Below are 13,972 nucleotides of genomic sequence, written 5' to 3' on the forward strand. Positions count from 1 at the left end.
ACTGCACAATAAAGCTGTCTCCACAAGGGCTTAGGCACAGTGACAAATCTCTCCGGGGCTGAAGCAAGCAGCCTGTTCCAGCATTATTATCTTCCGAGCACTTCACAACTGCAGCAGATCTTATCCTCGCATCACCTCTGAAAAGAGGAGCTGTTGCTCTCTGTGCAAATAGCAGGGGCCCCAGAGAAAATCAAGTCGATCCCCTGGGCTCATGCATGAGACCTTTGGCAAACACCTGGTCTGGTGCTTACAAATAGATTAGACCCAGCTAGTGGTTCTGTATTTGCTGGGGTTAGGAAAAATAGTCTTGAATTGAGACCAAAGTTAGAACATAGCTTCTGGTCCACAGCAGGAGATTTTAAATTGTCCCAAGACTTTTAGTTCATGAGTATAAGCCAGGCTCTTCTTCTGCACGTTCCCCTTGCCCAAGGGACAGAAAACAGGAACAAAATCCATTCCGAAATCCCTGTTCTGCCAAGCAGCGAGGTGACAACAATCCTCCAGAGACCAGGCAGGAGGGTTCTCCATTAGCGGATCTGCGTAGCCTGGAGCATTTCCCAGAAGCTGTTCAAAAGCCCTTGCTGTGACCCATCCCCACTGCACCATTCAGCGAAATCCAGTTTTCACGGAGCAACTTCCTGTGCAACTGCCAGCTCTCCCACTGCAGCTTGTTTTCAAATGGGAAACATTTCCAAGACAAGCCAAATACTTTCCCATACATCAAATCAGTTGCTGAAAAAACTCCAGGAGAATGATCATGAAATATATTATCTTGGATTAAATGGCAGCAGCATGTCCCTGCATTCAGTCTGGTCTGGTCCTCATACATCACCCACATCTTTGCTGCCAGCTAGCAAACAGCCTGCATTTCTGTGCTTGAAACCAAGGAAATGCCACGAGGAATTATATTTCCCTTAGAAAGAAGCCCCTCAGAAGTTCATCTGCCTCCAGAGAGAATAGGAGGAACTGCACTTCGATCTGTCTTTCATTACTGTATGGGACTGTTTAGGGATCTTTTGAGGTCTCCTTCAATTAATAGCCAGTTCATTTGGAGAGATTAGTCTTTTTCCTGGAAGCAGAGAGACTACTCAAAGCAGTGGAACAGTTTGGCTAATGTAACATCATTTAGCCAGTGGGATTATATTTTTTACAGAAATTACTAAATGTGGCCCACACACATGCCGTTTTCCACTCTGTCACACTTGGAAATGTGCTTTCTTGCCTGACTCGTGACCAAAAGGCACCAGAAACAGCTCAGAATTGGTTTAGCAAACATAACTAATCACTCTCTGAAGGCCTCTTCTCCATCTCTCACGACTGCACCTGAAGAAAAGAAAAAAAACCAGATTTTGGTGTCAGCCAAGTCCCTGTGTACCATTCCAGCAGGATTCAAAATGGCCTCGAAGATTTCCTCGAAGTTTCCTGGTATAAACCTGCAAGGTTTTATACCAGATTTCACAGTGTAAAGGTAGGCCTGACTAAGCATATACAGCTGAGGACTAGCCTGGGTCAACTTTGCTGATTCCATGCTAGCAAAGTCAGTATTCAGCTATTCTGGGGCTAAAAGGTTGTGGGAAAGTGATAATGCTGCCCTCCGGAGAACCTTGTCCATGCTCCACCTCAGGACATGAACTCAAACAGCTCCAAATCTACATAGAAAATTCAGCTTTTTCTATCGTGGGGGGTTCTGGACTTGATTAGGGTAATGCTTTACTAGAGGTTTGGAAACACTTATTTTGCTGAGCTAAAGTTAGGGCAATTATTGAATCCATTTAATTACAGCTTAACATGATTTAGGAGATGTGCATCCTGAATAAAGACTTCCCAAAATTCTCTTCCAACTATTTTCACATATGTAGTTGGAAACCATAACTCTATTTTTATGGTGAGACGCTGAAGCGTGAAATAATAAATCCCCAGAAAGAGAGATGTACTGATAATCAGAATGATATCAATAACAAGGTTACATCATCAAAAAATGAAGACAGGTACAACTTACAATTTAAGTTGACTGCTTCCTTGAGAGGGATTAGCCAGAAAGATGTTGATATTTTCAAAGAAGAAATGTGGCTTAAGCTAAATCCAACTTCTTAAAGTAATAGACGATTGCTCAGAGTAGCAAGAGATGGAGAAAATCAAACACCGGGACCAGAAAAGAACATAAGTCAGATTTTTTGCTGAAAATCCCCCAGAATTAACAGTTCTGTTGATTTAAATGACTCATTGAGTGCTTTAAAAACAAAACAAAGGTCTTAAATTTAAAAATTACATTAGGCATTTACTAGAAACCGAGGATGAAACCCAAGCGGAGATCTGCCTATTCTCAACTTCAAAAGTCCAGGCATTCATCTCAAAATATAATACACACTGGCTCAGAATGAGAAAGATCCAAGAAGCCCAGTATAGACACTTTCCCATTGCTAGGCAGCAATTCTTGCTCTTCAAGGAGTCTACCTCTTCAAAAAACATGCAGGAGCTATTCAGCATCTCTATTGTGCAAGTCTATCGCAACAGAAATGATGAGGACAGTACATGCATATTGCCCAAAAGTAGAAATAAATAAATTAGAGATTAAATGCCCATCTCTGCACAACTTTGGCCAGTTTCCCAATTGCTAGCATAAAATTCCAATGCATTAATCTTTTTTAAACAGATTTTTTTTCCCTTTTCTTTCTTTCCTTTCTTATTTCTTCCTTCCTGACAGCCCCCAGGTTGGCAATGGAATGAAGAATGGGTGCAGCAGAGCTCTCCAGAATCCCAGAAAAGCTCGGATGGCTCTTAGAGAAACACAGCCCAGCAGAAAAGTTTACAAAGGGCTTAAAAGTTCAGTGTAATTACAGCAATGGTAGCACAATTTGGTGATCCCAAATAGCCAAAAATCTCCAGGAGGAAATCAAAAAAGAGGAATTCCCAGCAGTGGTTGTAGAATTCTATTCTTTGCTTGCAGTACGTCTCTAAACAAAAGCTTCAGTACAAGTACAACATAGCTCATCTGTAGTGCTGGGGTTTGGTAATGACAGTTCAGAGTCATCATCCCACAGCACTCTGTGAGGGCTCAACCTGCCTCGGCGAACCAACCAGCAAAGGTGCAAAACATCCTCTTACGATGTAAATGTTAAAAGAGAAGAACGATTTCTCGTGCCTGAGAATTTACATACTGGTATTTGTAGTAATAAACCATACCAAAGTAGGTACGGCTTTGATATAGCAGCCAGAGTGCCTTTCAGCTACACTTCTGGGAAGTTATAAGCGTGACTGGAAATTTCCATACAGAGTTTTGGCACGGATTTTTTTTCAGTAAATATGGTTCATGAGCAAAAACAGAGAACGGTAACCTTATGTTAATAACCCCAAAGCCCTTACTTATTTCACAGATGCCAAAAAGAAGAGAACTGAGTTACAGAAACGTTGCTACTCCACCACCAGGACCATCCATCAAACATGGTGACAGCATGGCAAGGAGAGGTGGCACAGAGAAGGACAGGCAGAGCACTCTTCCGTATGAGATTATGGATAGCAGCTAATTTTGGAGGTCAGCAGTGTAAAACAGCCAGTATTGTAGGTGAACCTCCCCTTATAAACATCACTGACACTCTAGATGTCCATTAGCTGAGACATTTTCCATCCTCTGAAAGCCTAATTCAGTTTTCTATGACTTTTAAACTTGGCCAAATCACAGCTTGTCTTGTATAATAATCTGTTTTACTTGAGTTTGGGCTTCTGTCTACTGATCGCATCACAAGCAGACAACACTCACAAGGGGAACCAGAACAAACATGCCAAAGGCTACCCGAATTAGCAGCAGAATCTCAGCAAATATATCCAGACTATTACGCACGCCCCTGGACGCTCTGTCATAGCAGGATAGCCAGAAGCTGCTTCTTACAAAATGCAGCCATAAAGATGAGCAAAAAGCCATGTAGAAATAACTGCGCTTGCACACTGGCGTGGCATAGCCTCCAGATGTCAGCATCAACCCAAGCAAGAGAGAGACAGGGCTCAAACATTGCAGAAAAAGTCTTGCAGGCTATGCCTTCCAGAAACACTTCCAAGGAGTCCCTGATCTCCTGCCTGAGACAGACAGACAGGAGAGTTTCAAATTCACCTGGGAAAAGTGCTTGGTTCACAGACGGAAACAGGGGGTGTAGCTTGTAGCTGTTTCATATGCACATTATACTGACAGAGACCACCTCACCACCTCTCTCTCTCTTACGTATACGTGAGATATAAAGAGATAGGTAGATAGACAGATGCACACATATATACAGCTTTCGGTGTTAAGAACAAAAGGCTCTTTGCCAACAGCTTTACATGAAGGCTAAAGCAAGACACCTCCTCCAGCTCCTTTTCTACCCATATGCATATTCATTTATTCCAGTATATATTCTTGTGTGCCCTGTGGCTGATGAGCTGAGAAACACAGCAATCAGCCCTGGATAAAGGGTCCAAGAACATAAGCTAGGTCAGATCCCCCAGAGTAACTTCAAGTCTATGTAGTAAAGTTGATGTTAACTGATGAAGTCTCCTCTGTCCCCTTGGGCCTATTAAGTTCCTGTTATGCCTCTCTTTTAGCAGTGTAAATTTGACTATTAAGAAAAAAAAAAATGCTTAAAAAAAATCCCATGTCTTCCTTTTCTTTCCCTTAACGCGGCACTCTCCTTACAAGATTTAAATTCATCCGAAATTTATTGGGAAGGAAAAGGCCCCAAATTCTTCTCAAATTGTCCTTATCACTGTGTGGAGCTATGACACAGAATAAAGTCATAAGTACAGCAGCACAGCCCCTGACACCAAGCATCAAGGCTTCAGAGGTGTGAAACCCAACGGATACTGCTGATCACTTTTCCACAGGCTGCAAAGGGATGTGTAGGGTGGCAGAATGCATCCTCCAGTCTAACCTTGCACTTGCAGATAACTGGGAAGAGAATCAGGGACAGTTTATTTAAACACATACCCCCCTCCTTAACACCAAAAAAACAATTGTGAAGGAGATGTCATTTTCCCCAGGTCTTGTAAGGCACAGAGATTGTTTCTACATGAAAAAAAAAACCCTTGAGATCCTCCTGCATCAAAGTGTTCATCCTAAGAGCAGAGTAGTGCATAGCAAAGTTTGAGCAGCGCATGGAGTATCTGGAGAGATCGTGACCCGGAAGATTAATGGATCTCTTGTAGCCATAGATTCTCAGTTAAGTCAAGCACTGCTAATGCGGGATGTTGTCCTGAGACCTGTGTTAGCACAATGATGAAGCTGTTTTAAAGTCCTCTGTGCAAAAGGCATAATCCTCGTATGCCAATGGATCATACCCTCGAAATCCCTAGAGAGCAGGGCAAATGTGGATAGAAAGGGAAAGGAAATCCCTTATTTCATAATGGTGCAAACAGACGTGTCAGGAGTATTACATCAACATGCAGCACATGTGAAACTTAATACACCTCCTAATGCATTTAGATGAGGCAAAATGCGAAGTCTATACTGCCTCTGGGAATAATTCTGGTAGGAAGCTTTCACCACTAGGAACCAAGGACTTTCTACTTACTCTGGAATTCGAGCCTTTGTTTTCAAAGCTTTCCTGAGAGATTTCAAAAATCAAGTTTGTTAAGTGTACGTTGCTCTTTGAAGAGCTGTCTTCCAGAATGAAACACCAGTGCTCTTCCCACCAATACTGGTGTAAATCAAAAGGAGCGTGATACATCCATGGGGGTCACAAACAATCTACAAAAGAGGAGAGCCTGATCCTTTGCATTGCAGAAAGCCAAGATATGCAAACACACAGAGCCCTCATCCTTTGCCTACTGTCAGCTGGCAAGAGTGCATCAGACTTGCATGGTGTTCCACCAACTTTGACTTTAAGGATCCCAAAGGCTTATGAATGCAGGCAATATTAGCTTTGGAGTGCTTGCAGACAGGAGAAGCCTGAGATCTTCTCTCCAGTTTCCCTCCTCCCCTATATCAAACTATAGATATGGGATTCAGCAAAGGATACAGCTAAGATGTGGCTTGAATTCAGACAAGTGACTTGAAGTGATGATTTCCCCCCATGAGGCTGCAGATGATTGATGTATTATGCATGAAAATAGTGCCAGGCACAGATGGGGTGGGAGTAGAAGGTGTGAGCTGATAATGACAGCAGCCAAGCTCTGCTAGAAAAGACTCTACAACACATTCTCATATTGGGCAGAAAAAGGATGCAACATGCATGAGAGACTAATCATGGTTTAAAGGGCCAAACAGTTTAATTACTCCCAAAACTGTGGTTTATGCAAGGATTTGAGTGGCGTTGCCAGAGGGAGCAGGGTATTAGCCTTGATCATTCAAAGAAGTTTCTTCTCGTCTTCTGTTCTTGAATAACTATAGGGAGATAGCAAAATACTTATTCTGGGGTTTAACACAAGGAGTCCAAAGCGGTAACGTAGTGCTGCATCAGATATTGCCTCCATAGGATCCTGGCTCATACTCAGCACAGTGCTGAGAATTTGGCACCGGGTCCAAAGACAAAAAAAACCCAGAAATTTCTCCATGGACACTTCCAGGGTTTAGTTCCAAGCCCTTGAGGATGAGCGCACGTGGCCTAATCCTGAAGAAACGGTGGCCGTTTGGATAGGCCATCACTGACTTGGAGCCAGGTGGCTATAGCCATCACCGGGAAGATGAGTCGAGAGAGCTCCAGCACCATCTGCAAAATGACCTGGCACTGCGAGAAAGAGCTTAGCAGAGTGTGCTATCCATAAAGACCCACAAGGAAGCCGTGATGGTCCAAACAAAAGCCCATGATATTCCTTGTCAGCCTTGGAGCACTCTGGAGATCATTGCAACACCAGATGCTTAAAATAAGCTGTTTCCCTTCCGCCATCAAACCATGAGAATGGGATATTTTGTTCCTTACACAGCTTCTTTGAAGAAGTTCCAGCCTTGGAGTACACATCTGACAGCTGGCAAGAAGTCATTGGCTTTGCCAAATCTGACCACAGTTGATCTCTGGTGCTGTAAAATGTCAACCTTGAATCACCAAAGGCTAACAATGTCCTTGTCTGGAGGCTCTTCAAGCAAGAACAGCAAAGACTTTCCAGCAACTTTCAACACATTTGCCGGTTCGAGGCTCTGTGGAAGCCTGATCCTACACAAAAAAGATTCTTGCATGAGTCCACTCTTTGCTATCAACCCTGCTCATGGTGCCACTGACATCACAGCTATAAGAAATCTGTGTATGATTATTCTAAGTTGTGATCCTTGGGATGCTGAGACACAGCAATGTTTTGGGAAGTCAGGCCAGCAAACATTGCAGAGAGGAGATGAATATTTTACATTGCTTAAGGGCTAGTTCCCCATGAAATATAGCTATTTCACTGCTAAGAGAGTGATTTGGTCAAATTTCTTCGAAACAGGGCTCAGAAGCTCAAATTTGACCACGGGAATAAGCATTTCTGATAGCACTGCCCAACTGAAGCTTGCAAAGAAGTCTCAAATCTCCCATAGAGGGAGCATCACATGCAATAAGATTTCAAGCCACATATTTCCCACAGTCCAAGGGACTGCAATCAACTTCTAGGTGTGGTAACTCATCTAAAACCAAGTGCAAATCTGTGATGGAAAAGGGTGCATTGGGAAACTGGAGGAGCCCAGCACTCATGATGTTTCATGATGAGACACATCATGCTCTGATAACCACCAGTCTGGGCTGTCTCTTCTCCCTCTCCATCTCCCATCGAGGCAAGACATCTCCACAGGGCTTACTTCACACACATCGTAAGACACCTTCAAACAGGCAAACCTGTCACTGCAGCCCAACACGATCTCCCTGAACTGTAGGAGGACATGAAGGGCTTAAGTACAGCCCTTTATACTTTAACTTTATACCCAGCCAAGATCCACCATAGCCTAGTAAAAGGTCCTTTATTCCTAATCAAGTTGGCATTAAGGTCATATTTTGTGGCGCTAGCACCACTGAGAACTGTGCCTCAGTCCAGATCTGGTCCCACTCCGTCCTGCATGACTGTCCTTATCCCAAGCGTTTTCAAGGAGCTCAGCAGCAATTTATGGATCAAAGCTAATCGATAATACCAGAGCCCTTTCACCATATTGCTTTCACTAAGTTACTGCGTCCTTTAAAAAAAGACGCTTTAGTAGACTGCAGTACAACGCCAGACAGACTGTCACTACCAAATTATGTTTATTTATTCTCTCTCTGGCTCTTGGCTGGCCCCATCACCAGCATATCTTAGTGTCTCTCAGTCATCAGCATATTTGCCTTCCCTCCCTTCCCTCTACCCTGAGGTGCACGTCTCCTCTCAAGTACAAAGCGGACTGACACGGCAAGTTTTTGAGCCTATTTAACATCAGCTTTATCTGAGGAGTACTCGATTCAGTGACAGAGCCTCAGAGTTAATTACATGAAGGTGAATTCCCATCACAGAGCTCGGCACGGTGTTACTGCAAACATTTTAACAGACAGTCTCTGTACCTCAGCTGCCTTTGTGCAGCCTAAAGCAATTATTTATACCTGCTTGGTGAAATGTGTCAGCGCCCTCAGAGGTGCTGCAATATAGTGAACACAGTTGCCCCTTGTTATCCACGATCTGGGCAAAGAAGAAGGTGTATGGTGGATCTCAGCTGCACACACAGTCCCTGAAGCCGTTGGGCTAAAGCCCTTCAGGGCTGTGTACACAGTTATTTGTGTACAATCCATGCAGTGAATACTCCCTTGCAGATGAGATGCAGCCTGGCTCAGCGATTCGGCCAAAAGCAGAAACAGCACTTGAGGCCAAGGAAGAAAAATTTTAAGCGCAAATCTCAGACTCCAGCCCATCCTTGCCAAACTCCACCAGCAGGGAGTGAGGGGAAGACTGAACCCCCTCTCTTGTCTCCATTTTTTCAAGTGTCCTCAATTCTTTCTTCTCCCTTTTCACCTTCCTTACATCCTAGGGTATCCCCCATGGAAACGATTTTCTTCATTCACAGTCCAGCTCCAAATGCTTCCCCTTCTCCTTGTTGCAGCTGTTGCAGCTGACACATTCCTACTAGGCTTTTTTTTTTTCCCCTTTTTTCCTTTTTTTTGTTTTTTTAATCAAAAAGGTCCATATTTACAGGGTTTCTTTACACACCTGTGTTACAAATTTGCACTGGGCTCAGCTGACACTGGAGTTAGTCTGTAAAGGGCCATGAAGATGATCAGAGGGCTGGAGAACCTCTGCTATGAGGACAGGCTGAGAGAGTTGGGGTTGTTCAGCCTGGAGAAGAGAAGGCTCCAAGGAGAACTTAGAGCAGCTTCCAGTACTGACAGCGGCTCCAGGAAAGCTGGGGAGAAGATCTTTATCAGGGAGTGCAGGGATAGGACAAAGGGAAATAGTTTTAAACTGAAAGATGGGAGATTTAGATTAGATATTGGGAAGATTTTTTTTTTTTCTGTGAGGGTGGTGAGACCCTGGCACAGGTTGCCCGAAGAAGTCATGGATGCCGCACCTCTGGAGATGTTCAAGGCAAGGTTGGATGAGGCTTTTGAGCAGCCTGATCCAGTGGGAGGTGTCCCTGCCCATGGCAGGGGTGTTGGAACTGGATGATCTTTAAGGTTGCTTTGAATACAAACCGTTCTATGATTCAATGAAAGTTTGTCAGAGATGACCATAGGAAAGCAGAGAGTGAAAATGAGCAAAATTGCAATTCAGCATGGAGCAAGGAAGGGAATCTGTGTTCATCCGTTCTGCTGAAAAGTGCAGTTTTCCTTCATCTTCCTCAATAGGCATCAGCTCCAGAGAAAGGAAAGAGGGGTTAAGGGATGAGAGGAGGTTGTGTACGTTGGATAGCAATGAGAAATGACCATATAAAGCAGGGACTGGAATACCGGGCAGGGAACAAGCAGTGTAGGAGAGAACTCTGGCTTTCCCGAAGGAAAAGAGCTTTCTGCACATCTCATACTCTCCCTCCACTGGGACTAGTTGGGGCTGTGAGTCTCTTTTAAGAAATATTAGAGGTAGATCAGATTTACCCAAGGGATTTGGGGCCCAGTTAAAGCTCCTGGACTTCTCTGAATTGACTGCTGTCTGCAGAGGACCTTAGAGACACCCAGAGAAGAAGTGCTGAAGAGACCGATCTGCTCCTCGGCTGAAAGTCCTATAGGCTGCACATTGTGGTCTCCCCACCCACAAAGGGACGGGATGAGCCATTGGCCAGAGGAGCCCATGAAGCCCCCAAGAGAGGAAGTTTTCCAGCTTATCAGCAGAAAAATGGAGCTATTCTCAGTGAACTCCATTGCAGCACAAAAACAAAGTTCTTCCTCATTAGGGAGGAATTTGACAGGCTGGTGCCGTGGCACACAAAAGGTCAGATCTCATTCTGGAAGCCTTTCCTCTGCTTCTGCCAGGAGGAAAGATTTAAAATGTCCCCTAAAGAATCCTGCGTTCCCAGTCCCCCGAACTCCCTTTCAGGTATGAGAAGGAGGAAATCCCCTCAATCTGGGGAACAGTGCTGCAGTGTGGATGGTCAGTCCTCATGCCCAGCCCACAGGATCTGGATACCTTTGTGTTTCAGAGTCTTGTTATTAAAAAGCCACATCTAATTAAGAGGGAAGGAATAAAGTGTACACCCGCAACGTGGCAAGTTGCCGACTTTGCAAGGTCTGTGGAGACCCATGTCAATGTCTGCTACTATGGTGCGGCTGGTTGCGTGTGAGACTTTCTTAGGGGAAATTCAGTCTGTTTAGGTGTCCCAGTTACACTTTCAGTGTTGTGAGTGGCTTGGGTCTGCCTGCACCACCCTACGCTCTGCCAGCCCACAGAGATGTGCCTCTCAGTCTGATCTTGGGATGAAGACCAACGGAGTCTTTGTGTGTGTCAACACAAAGGTTTCTCACCTTCATGACCAGTCACCATCACCTTCTTCTCCTGTAGCTTTAGGAGAATCAGATTCATCCAGACACATGGAGGACTGTATTCATATTCCATAGCACAGCGCATCCAAACCTTTGTTGAAACCATTTTGTGCCTATATTATGTGGGAAAACTGACAATTGTCTGCTGTCTCTTGCAATCTTTCAGCACCAGCTCCATCTGCTTCTCAAATCATCCATAAATTTGAAATTTCACTTCTGCGATCAAGGGTAATTCTTTGGTTAAGATGATTTATTGTTACTCTGAACTCAGTATCTTGACTCGCTAGTTACACAGATTTTCAAATGGACTTGAGAGAGCAGTCACACACTGTCCAAAACCTGGGACCTGAACTGAAGAAGTTTCTTTTCAGCTCTCACCAGCTGCAGAGGTCACCGTTCAGTAAAATTGACTTAAGCTGGGATTAGAAAACTGTGTCTGCTACGTTAGCAGAGAGATCAGGTGACCGATTTGGTCTGGCCTCATTATCTACCCATAAAAATGTAAGGGCCTGAAGTATTTGGGGAATGGGAATGCAGAGAGCAAGAGGGATTTCAGGAGGATCTCTATGCAGTATTTGCTGTCTGAGAAAATGAGACTGAAGGACCCCCCACACAAACGGTCTGATGTGAGCTCTTATCTCCAATGACAAACTGAAACCAGGAGAATCAGTCTCTTCCTTTTGCAAACAGTTGGGGGAACAGGGGCTCCTGTGTGTCTACAACATCTCACATTTATTTTTAGCTTCATCTGTTTGGTTAGTGAGGTCACTGGAGCCCAGGCTTAAACATGTTTTAAGCAAATGTTACCCTGACCTGCCAAGGCTCTGAATTGCCTGTAGCTATACATACCCCAAAGAAACAGAGCTAATGGTGCAAGAGAATGTTATGTTAGCGTTTTGTGCTAGAGTTCAAATAACTATGTATCCTCATTTATTGCAACACTTTTTTTTTTTTTGGGGGGGATATTAAAAGTGTAAAATACACTTAGAGCAGTTTTGATCCAAAAAACATTTGATGAAGCTATTTCCTGGCTGAAATAGCCCCTGTGCCTTTTCCAGTAATTCTGCATTTAGGATTTTATTTACACAGTTCAAGGATTAAATCACAATTTCCAGTCCACAGTATAAAAACAACAACAAAAAAAAATCCCTCCTTCCCCCAGAGCTGGGAAGCATTATCCAGATCACCGCAAGGAAAAAAAGTGTCAAGGTACCCAGAACCACTAGGTCCTGTTATTTCGAGCCTGATCCCAACTGGAAAATGAGCTTGTAGGAGAAAACCTTCTCATGGTGGTGCACAGGCTGTTAGCAAATAGTGCGCTTTCTAATGACAGTAAATGCAATAGGCTCCTGATGGAGTTCCTAAGCCGAGCACTGGAGGCTCCAGGACAGAGGTGCAGGGGATCAGGCAATTTTCATCACTGTTCCAGAAGGGAGAAGAAGCTGAGGAGCCTGCAGGAAGCTCTCCAGGCATTAGGTAAGATAGCATGGCCCTGGATCTTGCAAGGGGAATGCTTGTCCTAACAGGCTTTTGGACTGCTCTGCTGGGAATCATAAGCATAAACGTGGCCTCTGCACACACTACGGATTCTGCTCAAAGAAAAGATGTTCCCTAAGGATTAAAAAAACACCTTCAGAAGCATGCATCTATCCTTATTTTTAGTCTTTAAGATGAGTCATTCTAGAAAAAGCCCTTGTCTAAATTCTGATATAACCATCTCTTCCCTAGGAATACGTTCATGTAGCTGCAGGCTACCAAATTAGGGGAGCTTAGCCAAAGTTACTACTAACAAAGTAAACTACAATGTCTACCCATATGCAGACTTTTAGCCTCCTGCAAATGCAAAATAAAATGTCCCTGCAGGGTGACTGGAGCTAATACGCTTTTACTTTACATTTGCATTTGCCTCAAGAGTCTCACGTGGCCTTTGGCTGGGGCAAAGGTAATAAAGAAAGAACCTGCTGTAACTGAACTGCTTGCAGGCACTTGCTGTGTCTCCGGTGGCAAAACGTTGCAGAAAAAAATATCACTCCTCTTGCTCATGTGGAACCTGAAATTATTAAAGATTTGGTTCAGCTCTCCTCTTAGTGGGTCAGCGTGCCTGAAGTTCACCCACCAAGACCAGATTCCCACTTTTCTATTATCAGAATACCAAACATTTCTGGAAAACTTATTCACCTGCTGACTCTCAGTCGCTATAGCAGCAGACTACATAAATCAAGACACTTAAGTTTTAGAAAGCCAGCGTTTGTGACTTTCATTCAGACCTTCTGTTGTTCTTTCAGTATTTGTCTATCTCCTTCCCTAAACTGAAATGAAAGATCCTCTCCTTCCCCAGAATGCCAAGAGATGGCTGCTTATGCCTGACTTGGGGTACAGATATGGATAATCCTATGGATCAGCCCCTTATTTGTGAATCCCTGTCCAAAAGTGCAAATCATCTGCAATTTCTTTAAATATTGGAATGTTTTGATAACCAAATTAGCCACCGAGTGATATCAGAAATGGCATATGAGCAGTCTTTTAGGGAAACTCACTCTTTAGAGAGCAGTGTTATGGAAAAGGAGTTGTTTAAGCCGTCCGGACACACAGCTGTGTACTTGGGCTCATTTTGAGTATTTTGAGAATGGGCAGAAAAAAAATAGAAGAACATCTCCTGATAATTCATCTGTGGAAGGTAATTTACTGGGTCTAATCAGAGCAAACATCTCTATGGATGGAATGTTGAAATAAATTAAATATAAAGCCTTCAAGGTCACAGCTTTCCAAGCTAATAACGCAGCATTGCTGAAGTCAGGTGGATCCACTCTGGGTGAGCGCACTGTGCTCCTCTGTGAAAAATCTGGATCAGATGGATGTAATGGGAGTGGGAATATTTGGATGTAATAGGAATACTTCACACAGTGATCAGGCTTGCCTGAAAGAAAATGGAGTAAATAGGGGAAATAGAAGATTCAATCTTCAAACAAGGAAACCTGAGCAGGATATTCAAAGAAGTTTAGATGCTCAGGCCAGAAACAAAATACATATAAAGAAACACACGTGTTTGGGAGGGGTTGTGGGGGTGAGGAGAGTTTGGGGTGCGTTGCTAGCAAGATGTAAGCTGTGAG

The sequence above is a fragment of the Cuculus canorus genome, chromosome 5, assembly GCF_017976375.1.
Source record: "Cuculus canorus isolate bCucCan1 chromosome 5, bCucCan1.pri, whole genome shotgun sequence".
Taxonomy (NCBI): domain Eukaryota; kingdom Metazoa; phylum Chordata; class Aves; order Cuculiformes; family Cuculidae; genus Cuculus; species Cuculus canorus.